This window comes from Triturus cristatus, chromosome 3_1 (assembly GCF_964204655.1).
Source record: "Triturus cristatus chromosome 3_1, aTriCri1.1, whole genome shotgun sequence".
NCBI lineage: Eukaryota > Metazoa > Chordata > Amphibia > Caudata > Salamandridae > Triturus > Triturus cristatus.
In genome coordinates this window covers 892,044,842-892,059,794 of record NC_140583.1, presented here as the reverse complement: position 1 = coordinate 892,059,794, position 14,953 = coordinate 892,044,842, and the positions used below count along the sequence as shown (strand labels likewise).

At 41.6% G+C, this 14,953-nt stretch overlaps 1 protein-coding gene across 1 annotated transcript in view; it reads left to right on the top strand.

Annotated features, from left to right (window-relative positions):
- The first annotated feature begins 4,753 nt into the window (after nt 1-4,753).
- The window catches only part of LOC146861242 (sodium channel protein type 2 subunit alpha-like), a 784,117-nt gene continuing 773,917 nt past the window's right edge, over nt 4,754-14,953 (top strand). The window contains exon 1 of the mRNA XM_085645402.1: nt 4,754-4,932. The gene's annotated coding sequence lies outside the window, so the exon portion shown is untranslated. The remainder of the gene's footprint in view (nt 4,933-14,953) is intronic.

The window sequence follows — 14,953 nt, the reverse complement described above, 5'->3', positions numbered from 1 at the left end:
GAAAGTACACGCTGACACAGCTTGCAAGTTACTAAGGGTGCATTCACCTTTTGCTGGCCTTCAGGAAAAGTAAAATAATCCCATACATAAGAGGGCTTTTGTTTCCTCGCTCTCTGCCTCAAAACAGTGCTGCTAGTGCTAGCCTCACTCTCAGAAGAGCTCTGCTGTTCTGCCATCGTATCACAAAGACAACCCAGCTCCTTCTCCTAAGGGATCACAAGCAGAAATGAGAGGAATGGGTGTGGTGTAGGAGAGTTCTAGAACTGAAAGTAGTTTCAACCAATCAAAAGTTGTGTTTCATGATCACATGACCTACCGTACGCTTACGGTACGCTTACGGCAAAAGTGCGCATGCGCGTAAAAAAGACACGCGCTTGAGCGCATGCACATAACAGTCACTACCCGACACTTCCGCGTAACGTGCGCGTGTAGCGTACGCGCGCACGCGTCCCACGCGGAGTACGCGCGGCTACGCAAATTGCGTAACTATACGCAAGCAGCGTAAAAAAATTACGGGCGTTGCGTAAACCGTACGCTTACCGTAAGCTTACGGTACGCGTACTAAAAAAATAATAAAAAAATAAAATAAAATGTACTGCAAATAAATTTTACATGTTTATTTTAAAAAATATATTAAAAAAAACATATTAAAGAATTTTAAAAATGTAACCATAGTCTTTATAAAAGGTAAGAAAATTAAAATAAAAATATGTTAAAAAAAATAGAAGAAAAAAAAACAATTAGCATTTAAAAAACCTTGCAAATTCACTGAAAAAACCATGGGTTTTACACACGTTATAGTTAGGAATTAGCATTTAAAAAACCTTAGAAATTCAGTGAAAAAACCATAGGTTTCACACACGTTATAGTTAGGAATTAGCATTTAAAAAACCTTAGAAATTCAGTGAAAAAACCATAGGTTTCACACATGTTATAGTTAGCTGGACATTTTACTCGTAAAAAACCAATGAAATTCCCCCGTTATAGTTAGTTCAGCTAACTATAACTCGCGCGCCCGCAATGCACTGCTGATGACGTCACATATTACATCACTCATGACATGGTCAGTGACATCACTCATGACATCACTGATGACATCTCAAATGACATCACTGATGACCTCACTGATGACATCATCCTTGTGATAGAGTGGCAGACCTCCTCTTCCCCTAATAAAACCTTTGATACACACATTCAAAAATAGAGACTAAAATTTACAAAAGAATGGACATACCAATAACAGTTACAACAACCTCTTCAGTAATTCTAAGATCCACATACACATCCACTCATTCACCAACAGTCCAATACAGTCACTCATACATGTACTCACTTATCATATGTACTCATACACCTATACATCCTGTTACACAATGCCACTCATCCATAGAGCTACTCACACACATAGTCACTCATGCTAATAAAGAATCAAACATACATTTACATGCATATACAGTTATACACACACCACCACACTTACTTCTACGGAAACTTACACATACTTAGTCTTTTAAACAATCACTTATAGAAATACATACTTATTCATACAGGAACTCTTTCAATCTCTCACTCTCACATATACTCACATATATAAACCAATAGTCACATATACTAGTTTTAAACATAGGTAGTTACTCATAAAGACACTATTGAGACAGTCATTCACTCACTAACACACCCATACACACACACATCCACCCATGCAGTCCTGCACACATGCTCTGTTCAACACATACAAACAGTGAGTCACTCATTCATGCACCTATGCACTACGTAATACCCCCCACCAAACCATGCAGACACTCATACTGATACTCAAAAAACCAACTAATAACCTATATAGACACCCATGTAGCTACTCACCAACCCATGCAGCCACTTATACACAAAGTGAAAAAATGATACAGATATTTATATATTTAAACATTACTCACTAAGCCATGTATTCACTATGATACACTTAATCAGTCAGTTACACAATCAATTTTTCAAAAAGAAATCATCCATTTAGACAGTAATATACCCATGTATTCTTCCATCGACCTTGAGATATACATATATAAAACATATTTAATTTTCAGAAAAACACACATTCACTGGATGATGTCATCAGTGAGGTCATCAGTGATGTCATTTGAGATGTCATCAGTGATGTCATGAGTGATGTCACTGACCATGTCATGAGTGATGTAATATGTGACGTCATCAGCAGTGCATTGCGGGCGCGCGAGTTATAGTTAGCTGAACTAACTATAACGGGGGAATTTCATTGTTTTTTTACGAGTAAAATGTCCAGCTAACTATAACATGTGTGAAACCTATGGTTTTTTCACTGAATTTCTAAGGTTTTTTAAATGCTAATTCCTAACTATAACGTGTGTGAAACCTATGGTTTTTTCACTGATATATATATATATATAGAGAGATATATTCACTTAAAAAACCATAGGTTTCACATACGTTATAGTTAGGAATTAGCATTTTAAAAACCTTGCAAATTCACTGAAAAAACCATAGGTTTCACATATGTTATAGTTAGCTGGACATTTCACTCGTAAAAAACCATTGAAATTCCCCCGTTATAGTTAGTTCAGCTAAATATAACTCGCGCGACCGCAATCCACTGCTGATGACGTCACATATTACATGACTCATGACATGGTCAGTGACATCACTTATGACATCACTGATGACATCATCCAGTGAATATGTGTCATTCTGAAAAATAAATATTTTTTATATATGTATATCTAAAGGTTAATGGAAGAATAAATGGGTAAATAAGTGTCTAAATGGATGTTTTTTTTGTAACATTAATTGTATAACTGACTTATTAACATTATCTTAGTGAATATAGTGATGTAATATGTGACATCATCAGCAGTGGATTGCGGTCGCGCGAGTTATATTTAGCTGAACCCAACTATAACGGGGGAATTCCAATGGTTTTTTACGAGTGAAATGTCCAGCTAACTATAACATGTGTGAAACCTATGGTTTTTTCAGTGAATTTGCCTGGTTTTTAAAATGCTAATTTCTAACTATAACGTGTGTGAAACCTATGTTTTTTTAAGTGAATTTGAATGGTTTTTTAAATGCTAATTTCTAACTATAACGTGTGTGAAACCTATGTTTTTTTTTGTGAATTTGTAAGGTTTTTTAAATGCTCATTTATGTATGTATTATTATATTTGTTATATATTTATTTTACAATAAACTACCTATGTAAATAGTTATAGATTGACTGTATCCTGTAATATGGAATGGCTCGTTTAAAATGTTTTTTTTTTTTAAGGGTTTTTCACCGTGCGATTTTTTGAAAAAAAAAAAATGTTTTTTTCACCCTTCGGGGTCCTTCAGGGACCCCCTGACAACGGCTAGGGGGTCGGAACTCTCTACCCTACCCCCTTTTCACGTTCTCCACCTTTGTTTTTCACTGCCACACACAAAATGGCGTCCGACACTTCCTGATTTCGTCCGATTCGAATGTTGACTGACATTTAACCACCAATCAGAATTACGCTTGCGCACGGCACCGTGCGCGCACGGTGCGCGCCTATAGATATTTATGTACTTTTAACTGCAATTTTCTCAGAAACTACTGAACAGATTGACACCATATATGCAAAAGGCACATGCCTGACCTGAGGACTACCTCTTTGCCAAATTTCAAGTAATTCTGTTCAGCCGTTCGGGCTGTACCTTCGACCAAAGGTCCCATGGGAAAATGCATGGGGAAAACGCGTTTTGGGACCCCCCTTTTTTCACAGCCCCCGCTTGACGAATCACCCCAAGACTTTCAGGGTGGAGCTGAGTGGAGCGCCCCATTAGTTTTGAAAATTTCGCGAGGATTCGTCAACCGGCGCCAAAGTTATTCAAAATAGAATTTTCAGATTTCCTATGGGAACTCGGTGTTAACTATAACTATCTACTGGCGACCGCCAGTAGATAATATATTCAACACAGGAAATATGCATTACTCGAATCACTAGAGAAGGGTCAGACTAATTTAGAAGGACTGAAAGTAGGTCAGAGGGAAAAAATATATATTCATGGAGATTGAGCGAGATAGTGAATTCAGGCTTTGTGTGAGATGTGAGCCTGTAACTTCTGTTGCACTTCGCTATTAGAAATGTATACTAACTCCAGTTACCTCAAGAGCTTGTGGGTCTTTGCAACCTCTGGGATAGCTTGGCTCCATGAGGACTCATGAAGGAAGAAGTGTGGAACCACATGAACAGGAGATGTGGTGTGGACGCCTTCAACATACACTGTTTTTATTTTATTTTTTGCATATTTATATAGCGTGAACTCGACCGGAAGGTATTGGAGCGCTTTACATAGCACCGTATTTACATTACACATTCTGGCACCGGGAGATTAAGTGATTTGCCCAGAATCACAGGATGAGGACGCGACCTCGAGGCTCGAACCCTGGTTTCCGGCACCAGAGGCGGCAGCGTAGCCGACGGACGACATCCTCTCCACTGTTTAGGCGGCCCTCCAAGGTTTCGTTACATCACTAACTCGTACCACACCAAACTAAAGTATATCAACTGAAAACAAATATCCAACTGTCCTCTATGTGTGTCCATACGTTTCAGAAACATCTACTTCATATCGTTTCGTTTATACTACTATGTGTCAGTAGGTGGCGCTCCTATGCAATATGTTGTCTTACTTTTTTTTTTTCCAAATCAGTCTGCTATATCAGCTACCATAGGGTGAGTCTCAGAAAATGAAAAGGAGAAGATTCAGGAGAGGTCTCTTTGTTTTGTTTGCTTTTTCGTACTGCGAATTATTTAAATAACGTGTCCGTCCTTCGTCGCGGGCGACCCCAAGCACAGCCTTCATTCAACAGAGCACTGAGGCCTTAAAGCCCGAAACACCGGTCTTTCCTGTGATGAGATTCCGCAATCCCCGCGTGAGCAGGTAAGATGGTACTTACTGCATTTCACATCATGGTGAATCTCCGGCGTTACTGCCCGTCTTCACGTGCTAACCCGCAATGAATACTGCAGCAGCTGACAGAAAAAAAGGCTAACGTATTCTTTAATCAAAAACGACGGCTTTACAGACGCAAATTACAGTATTACATGCATTGCTTTAAGAAAATTGCGTTGCTGTTTAGCAGTGTACCTTTGTGCTTAAACCACGACCTTGGCTCAATAGCCCTCCCTTTGCTCTATAACGTGTTGCAGTTCTTTTTTTTAAATGTTAATTTTTCGCGTGCTTGTTCTGCCCGCTGGTGCTCTGTTGATTTTCCTTGTTCAGTCCCAGGTGGAATGGGAGAGCTGGTGTGTGTCTGCTGATAGCCTTCCCAGCGCCTTATAATTAGCACATTGTACTGTACTTCTGCGGAGTCAGGCGGCGGCGGCGGAAAAGGCTTCCGTTCCCTTTACCATGCGGCATATTTGCTGTTTTGCTCTGCACAGCGACGAGGCGGCTCCTTCCAGTTTAAATGCTGGATTCTAAAGGCCCTTTGCCGGGGTGTCTTGCAGGAGGTGCGCGCAGGGCCCTCGCTGAACCTCGCCTTGCCCTGTCACGCGCTGCCGTTCTGACCAGGCAGTTTTTTTTAGCCGCCCTTCACCTCCGCGAGCGACCGCGCTCTTCGCGGCGTCTTTGAAACGGATATCCAGCGAGGCATGATTTCATGCCTCTTTTACATTAATTGGGCTTCTCTCTAGACCAACTACCAACTGTCGCTCTTGGTTACAGAGTTCCCCACCTGGGAACTACGAAGGCTAATGTTCGTCCATTTTTAGTATGGTGGTATTGTGAACCTCTCAAACTGATATTTTTTCCATTTGTGTGTAAACGCGGCAGAATATAACCCCCACTTCATAAAAAGGAAAATAATGTTTATATTTTCGAAAATCTTCCGCCTTCATCTAGACAGCCGGTGCCTCTCAATACGAAGGTTCTGCACTGAGTGGCAGAACATGGATGTATAGCTGGACTACACGTGTGGGTGGGGGGGGTTGGGGGGGTTCTTTTAAAAGGTCATTAGCAATGCTCCCGAAGTAATACAAACACATTGATATATATGTATGCGTTGTGTGCTGTGTACTTATTTAACACCTTTGTTTTAAGTGAAAGGTTATGCAAACCCAAAAATAAAACAACATTGCTTTCACGGTCAAATATGATTCGGAGTTGTTGAGTCCACTTCTTTAAAATAAGGTCTGTTGTGAAATTTGGTCAAATGCAATAAGTTAATGGAGTGAATTTGCTAAAGAAGTGTGAATGCACAAGCTTGGCTTCATCAATTTAATTCTATACTGTACACGTTCTAACTGAATATTTACGAAACCCATTTTTTTTTCACAAACTAGAATTTCCCCAACAAGAGCATTTTCACAAATGGGCGAGATTTATTCATGTGTGTGATACGGATAGATGCCTTCCCGGCTCACCTACGGATGAATGGCGATTGGGCTTCTCACACTTGAAATTTCTTTTGTTGAACCCATAACATTTTAGTGAAGTGAATTGCAGCATCCATACACAGAATGTGAGGCTTACACTATTAGTGTGCAGCCGTGCCTGTGTCTGGAATGAACAGAGCTCCACAGTTCAGAGTATGCGCTTGCATGTTTTAGTGGTGATTCTAAGCACCTTCTTGCACAGTCCGCCCCTTGTGTGAGCTCCTGGCTCCTGCATATTCATATAGCCCTTCCGGACCATGCATCCTGTTTCATGCAACCTAATTCGAGCCATGCAGAAACAGACTTTAAGAGAAAAGACTTAAAAAAAACCCTCTTACTGAATCGATACATTCATGGAAATTTGTCTTACTTACCCCAGCTAAATATTATGAAACCACAATCGGGCAATGCATATTTACAAAATATTTACAAAAAAATGCACGAAGTAGGTGAATACATCTTTGAACAGTTCTTCCTTGTATAAGGTTTGGTCTAACTGCCCTATTGTGCCTAATTGGTCATTGTATGAAGCACAAGTCCTCTGGGTGTTATGCTGCATAAAAACATCCTTTTATTAAAGTGGAACAGATGTCAGATGTGTGCTCCTAGGAAGGTACTTGGAAACAGAGAATACAGAATTTGAAATATAAATGTAATTCAAATTAGGAATCAGTTTCTTGTCTGAAGGTTCAAGATATACTCCTGTGAGGCATGATCGTGTAGGAATAACTATAACAGGCGTGTTTGCGACCTCAGTTGTCAGGACACATCCCAGTGGGCTGACGCCTCTGTTGCAAAAGCATTTTTAGCATTGACAACCGCTGACGTCTTATTAGCTCTAGATTTTTAAAGGGGCCCAGGTACAAAACAACAACAACCTGAGCACAACATATATTCAGGTCAGTGCATGGAATATGCACTGGTGTTTCCCACTCGTACCTGATCTGATGCACAATGGCACTCTCATAAGCAAACATGCACTTGCACCTCCACATCCTCATAGTAAGTAAATATACACTGTAAAAGTAAATGCTAAAAAAAATAGAATTACGACTACAAGATAAAGCAGTAAGATACACTTTGCCAACCCTTTTAGCTCTCTTGAGCATATTCTTTTCACTGACAGGTGTAATATGGTAACCCAGAAAATGCTGAAGAATTTTAATAAAGCTTCAGTTATGGGTAAACATAAGGATACTGTCAATATGCAAACACATTCAGATTACCCCAGTTTAGAAGGCGTTATTTGGACATTTCTACTTCGTCGTCACTTTGCATCATGGATGTGAGGCTGCCCCTGTCGGGCACATGATATTAGATCCACAGAACATACGTTTTTTGCTAGTTATTCATTTTATTTAAAATGTCTTTATTTTCTGTTAAAAACATACCATTTATTTGCATAATGAAATACACTTCAAGGAAGTTAACAAAAACTGTCATACTAAATAACAAGACCTTTCAGCGAGACTTATTTTCATCTTTATCTTCAAACTCTAGTGTTACTTAACTTAAAATGAACATTAACTGAATGGTATAAATTGATTTAGTGACTTTCAAAAAAGCAACATATGCTCTAAGTGATCCATAGTGCTGCAGCATAATCGGCAACGCCTTTTTCTGATGGGCAGACTCTGCCATGTTACTGACACCGTATTGAGTTGATATTGTAGTCTGATTTGCACCAATTTTGCATTTTGGTTGGATAATTAAATATTTTATACTTGGTAATTAAAAGCTCTATTGCATAATATTCACAATATCAACAGTATGGTTTCTTGCCATAAATTAACCTTAACTGACAGCTTGTAAACTTCAATCTTTTTTTTGATAACCAGTTTTATTAATTTATGATATTCACAAGGTTGTTCACTAAGACATTCTGAAGCACCTTCTCATACACATACAGAAGTACATATTTAATCATTGACACTGATAGCTTGCAGACCGTAATAGTCCAACCATTTCCCCCATATTAGTTAATGCTTGCGGGGGCAACCCTGCGCCTCCAAGGTCGCACACCAGTCCACCCCAGTCCGCCATTCCGTTAGCATGTGTGCGGTTGCTGATTTCCATTTATGGGCAGTGTCCCTTTTAGAAGCCTTCGCAGCCATCCCGCTGTAGTACCTCTCTCCCGTTGTATGTCCAAGGTCTTCCGGTATCTCCAGTAGGCTTCTTTGGGTGTCAGTGCAATTATGTGGTCCAGGATTCGAGACAGGGAAGACGTTATCTATTTCCAAAACACCGCAATCAGTGAGCATGACAATGTCATGTGGAAAAGTATACCTGAATCTTAGAGTGTCATTTAGAGGTTGGCACCCGTTGAGCATCTGCCAGTAAAGAGTTGATGCCCCATCCGCCAGCGTCATGGGTCCCTATCCCATTTCGAGGTAGGGGAACCACAGGGCTTCTGCCAGTGGTGCTTCAGTGGAAATCCTTGATCTGGTGGTCCTGCCACCATTGGACTGCCATGTCACAGTGGTGATGGGGCAACCATAAGTGGGCTTCGCTGCTTAGAGCTGCAATACAAACCATGGTGGAACTGATAAGGAAATGACTCTCCCCACACACACAAAAAAACTGCCCGTCAGACTTTAGAAGTTTGTGAAATAAAAAAAGAATAATTCTGAACTGGCAAAGACAAGTTGCCTAATGGCATTCAGGTATCCTTAAGTACATCTGCCACACGGGTGAATGCACTTCAGGAAGAAGGCCCTATGTCAGGCTGGCAGGGACCTCTCTTCAAGGTGGCTGCCCTCCTCAGGGGAAAGGCGACCCCTGCCTCTGGCGATCAGATGAGCTGTTGGGTCATCTGCCAGAGTTAAAGTCACCTCTTTGGCTGTTAGTTTCAAAATATTTCAATAGTGATTGGGTTTTAAAAAACTATTTATAAATCTATATTTATTAGCCCTCATCATACTAAAATCAAGCTAAAGCTGTGAATTTTCCTTCTTGGTACTAGTGATGTCTCTATAGAGAAAATATCCTAGTGTGTCCCGCCGGGCTGTGCACAACATAAAGAAGACACCTGAAGGCTTCAGTGTTAAAGCGCCAGTCTGGGTGGATTTCAGGCATGCCTGTCTCTAAGGTTGTATTATTCTGCAGCCCTATCAGCGTTCTCCCAGTAGGGATATACTGGGTGCAAAGTGAGATACTCACAGAGAGCAGTCATACTCGCACCATAAATCAAGATTGTTGTGGTTTCTCAGTGGGAAATCATCTCAATGATAGGAAGGTAGTATGGCATCCATATGTCTAAGATAAAAACTGCTCAAAGCCTTTGCTACCATACACAAAGAATTAGCTTTAAATAATTTCCCTTAGTTAATTCATCTGTCAGTCAGATTTCTCAGGTTTTTATAGGCTGTTTTTACCTTTAGCTTGGACCAATGGAATTCCATGAATGAACTGGGGACCTTTAAATCTACTATAACTGATTCTCATCGCTTGGCTCTTCTGTTTATTGATATTTAGAGGTTTCATCTGTGATTAATTAGCCAGCATGCCTACCATCTACTGGAACAGAGCCATCTCTGATGACATCGCCACAGGTCGTCAGCATTGCTGACCGCTTCTATCCCAAGGCTGTCAAGATATGGCGAAAGAGCAAAAGGATCTAAGAGACAAATTGTTCCGCGCTCTCAAGTAAATAATAAAAATGGTGTGAATGAATATGCAATATTTCCTGATGCCAAAGAATAATAGAAGCTTGAGGGAAACAAAGGCAGAGTTAGTTCTGGGGATATATAGCTAAGGCCCTGATTAAAAGCTAAGGCGTTAATTATTACCCTGATAAATAATGATACAATGGGGTATGTTATCGGTTGGGAGCGATAAATAGCGCTTATTATGTGTTTATGGGTAAGAATATGCTGATTTTGGTGTTTAACGCTCTAAAATCAGCTTAATACAGTAAGTTCCGTATGTTTTCTCCTTTTCAATTTCGCCAGGTTTGACCTTTGAGTTAAATACCTTCACAGGCGTAATGCAGTGTCCCATGGGAAGCAAAGGTGCAGCCTAGTCTTCCCATGGGAGTGTTCGTGAAAGGGAAAAATGATGTGGCAGGACTGGATAGGTTTTCAGTGTGCAGAGGAGGCGGTTGAGAGGCTTAGCTTCTCCCTGGCTCTTACCCCCGGCGCAGCTGGTGTCGCAATTGCCACCTACCAGGCACGCAACGCCCATTGGGCTCAAAGGGCTTCAGGCCCCCCTTGGTGTGTGGCAGCCCGGGCCGAGACAGCTTTCTGGGGACATACACAGTCGCACCGAGTACGTCAGAGGTCTTTAAAAGACCATTTGCTTGTTAATGAGGCTTTGTTGTTTATTCACCCCTTCTTAGAGTCCCTGCATCTCTACTCTGCCTATTGCTGGAAGAATTATCCCTCCCAAATTTTTTTCTTAGCCCCCCCCCTGAAATTTGGCTCTAGTTGCGCCTCTGCCTCCTACCCACCCCGTAGATGCGGGAGGGAGGGATTTATCGGCTGGCTTAGCGAATAGGGGTTGCCTTGATTAGGACAGGTTGTAGGGCAGGTTTGAGCAGGAGAGTGGGGGTGGGGAATCGGATGAGGGCCTACCCACTCCTGGGGGGGTAGAGGAGTTGTACGCAGGGCAGTATGACAGTGTGCAGGATGCCCTGGCATAGGGCAAGGAAGTGTTACTTTGAAATTAAGTTTGCTGAAGAAGGGAAATGAGTCTATTGAGGGAAGAAGATTGTGGGATCAGGTGGTGTGAAGAAAAGTGATAGAGCTAGATGGGTGAAAGTTCTGGAAGGAAGAACAAAAGGGGGAGCTATGATATTCTGTTATGCTGTTATATGCCGTTGAACTGTTTTGCAATTTGTAGTCCTGTCCTAATAAAGGGCCTTTTGCACTACCTGGAGCGTCAAGTGTGATAACTTCAAAATTGTAACCCATGCGTAAACAGTAGCTTACGCATGGGTCAGAAAATTATGAAGAACTCGTAATTAGGCCCTAAGGGCCATATTTATGACCCTTGTGGCACAAGGCAGTGCAGCAAGTTACCTTGCCGCGCTGCCATGGGGCACAGGGAAAGGGCAGAAATGCACCGTATTTATTCAATATGGTGCATTCCTGTTCTTTCCCCTTGTGCTGGCACCCGTTTTGGCAGCCTAGCACCAACACAGGCACCCTTGCACCATTGTGCAAGGGTGCCTGTGTTGTAGGCAGGATTGTTTTTGCACAGGAAGGGTCCCCCTCCTGCACAAAATTAATCCTGAGAGGCTTTTTCCACTTTCTATGTGTGCTGCAATATGCTGCACTCATAGAAAGACAAAAAAACAAGGAGAAATTAAAGATCTTGCTCTCTGTTACGCCTCAACTGGGGAGGCGTATTTTTTTGGTACATTCCCAGGTTTAACAGGTTTGTAATTCTGGGAATGCATCAAAAACCATGGGAGTTGTGTGGGAACACAACATCCATGGAACACCTCTGTTGTGCAGAGTAATGGAACACAGCGATTTGCACTGTGTTGCATTACTCCATATTTTTTAAGCCATTCAAAGCCAAACATAGTGGCTTTGCATAGCTTCAAAAATATGACTTTAGGTTTGCGTCAGTCTTGCACCACCTTGCGTGGTGTAAGAGCGACACAAATCGGGTCATAAGTATGGCCCTAAGTGTTGAATTAAAGACTGGCTGATATACAGGTGAAACCACTTAGGAGCGCAGAGCAGTAGGTAGCCTGGTCCTAGAGCCATAGACCCTCTTTTAAGGACACTCAATGCTACTGCTCTGTACATTGTTGGCAGACAGGACTGAAAGCTTATGTGAGCAATCAGGAGGAGTCTATTATTTATTTAAAATTTGTAGAGCTCAAGTGACACCCACGATAGGGCATCCTGGGGCTGAAGGAACTGTAAGAAAAATGTTAGGGTCTTAGATCTCAGCAGACGTGTTACTCCGTCACAACGGTGACAGATATCTCGTCTGCCGAAATATAAGTCCCATAGAATATAATGACACTTAGTCTTGGAGGAAAAGGCAGGTTTTAGGTGTTTTCGGAGCCTATACAAGTTGGATTGTTGACAGAGTTATAGAGAAAGGGAATTCTAGTTGTTGGTGTCTGATGAGAAAAAGAGTAGCCTCCACATCTGGTATTACAATGCTGGGTACAAACGCAAGATGAAGATAGGCAGTTTGAAGAGCTCGTTCCGGTTGATGGAAATTGAGTTTCTTACATACATAAGGGGGCAGGTGTTATAAAGGGCTTTATTAGTGAAGCATAATATTTTTTCAAGAAGAACACAAGTACGTATAGAAAGTCAGTAAAGATCTCTGATGTGGCTGGATACATGAGAGCAGCCGCGGCCCGTGGAGGGAGTTCCGTGGGGCGGAAAGGCGGGGCGGGGGAGGGGTGTTTTAAAAACCAGAATATGGATAATTGCAGGTAAGTAAACAATAAAATAAATAAAACGAATTTCGTTGTGCGCCCTGCATCGCAAAATGCTAGTACTAGGGTAGGATGCATTGTGTTTCCGAAGTTGGACATGTACTTTTAAGTTTTTCAGTCCTTTTAGTGAAAAACTCTTAAATTAGTTTTCACTACTGCAAGGCCTATCTCTCCCGTAGGATAACATTATAGATCCCTTATTACAGTTTATGAGTGTAGTTTCCAAATAGGAAATATTATTGGTTTATGTTTGGTGTCTCTGGGAAGTTGGATTTTAAATTACAATTCCAAAAATGCCACTTTTAGTAAGTTAACATATACAAAAAAAGTGATGGATGGAAGGCTTGAATTAATCTCAAAAATGGTAGTTACTCGGAGACACATCCCAGTCCATCATTATTTTGCACACAATGCCACCTTAGTTTGGACCACACTATATGCAGATTATTTTTGGACCCTGCTCTAGTTGGAAAAGTCCAGCCCCAACTGCCAAGTCAGGTCCTTCTTGAACCAGAACACAAGCAAACCAGTACCGTTGTTGTCTAGGTATGGGCTCATCAGCCAGGTACAGCTTGGTTTGAGTGACACAGTGTGAACGGGACCCACATCTGGGCATACCCTTCCCACTAAAGTATGCAAAAAAATGATAGATGGAATGCTTGAATTAATCTCAGCCACTGGTAATTAATCTGGGCTGCATCGCAGCCCATCGTTATTTTGGTCACAGCGCAACCTCAGTTTGGAACCAGCTATTTGCAGATCAGTGTTGTCCCTGCTCCAATTGGAACAGTCCAGCCTGAACTTCTAAGCGAAGTCCTTCTTGAACTGAAACCAAGCAACCCAGTACTGGTATTGTCCTATTTATGGGCTCATCAGTTAGGTACAGCTTGGTTCCAGTGACACAGTGTGCACGGGACCCACGCCTGGGCATACCTGTCCCACTTAGAATGACAAACTAAAGTATACAAAAAATTGATGGATGGAATGCTTGAATGATTCTCAGCCACTGGTAATTACTCAGGCCACATCCCAGTCCATCGCTATTTTGCAAACCATACCACCTCAGTTTGGACCCAGCTATATGCAGATTAGTCTTGACAGTTCCTGGGTTGCTTGTGTTCCGGTTCAGGGAGAACCTGGCTTGGTAGTTTGGGCTGCACCTTTCCCACAAGGAACAGAGAGTCAAGATTGATTTGCATATGGCTGGCTCTAACCTGAGGTGGCATGGTGAGGTTGGAGTGCTACCCCCGAGCTATTGCCAGTGTTTAGGCTTATTGCAAGCAGTCCTTCCATCACCTTTTGTGTGTTTCAACTTTAGAAAGTTAAAATTTCCTTGCCTTAACCATTTGGTGCCTGCAGCCTGTCGCTCATCGCATGACTGGGTGTTGTTGACATTTGGGCTTTTTGTATTCATCCTAGACAGCCACACACAATGGAAGTTTAGGTGTGATTGAATGGGCCACCACCCACAGGATGGGAGGGAAGAGCTGGGCATAGACTCACTTATACATGAAAAAGCTGTGTCCTGCCTCTACACAAAGGGCTGCATACCCGCCTGTAGTGAGTCTGAAGGCAGAGCCAGGAAGCCAGGCCATCTGTGTACTTTAAAGGCATGCTTCTAGAAGCATCTCCCCACTTCAAAGACACAACTGTGTATAAAAGAAGGACCTCAGTCAGAGATTGCTGTTGGGATGCTACATTTACCTTTTCTTAAAATAAGATATAAGCACTCAGTCTGAGGAACTGTAAAACACAGCAAAACTGCAGAAAGTAAATGAAATACAGAACATAATATACAGTCGGAAGAATAGCACAAGATATAAACATAAAGTAAAAATAAAAACTAACATAGGTGCAGGATATGCAAATCTGAACATGGAAAACAAAATGGACAAAATGTCCAAGTTTATACATAACAAAAGTGAAGTAAGATTAGCATGGGAGCAGAATACAAAATCTGACAAAAAGAAGATAACAATATGATACCTCATTGCCTTGGACAACGACCACTCCTACACAGTACACCTCTAGCCTCGCACATCTTTCGCCTTCTTTCTGTAGAACTCTAATTCCTAGGACTTCCCACACAAGTAGAAACCTGATTGGCACACTTGAATTC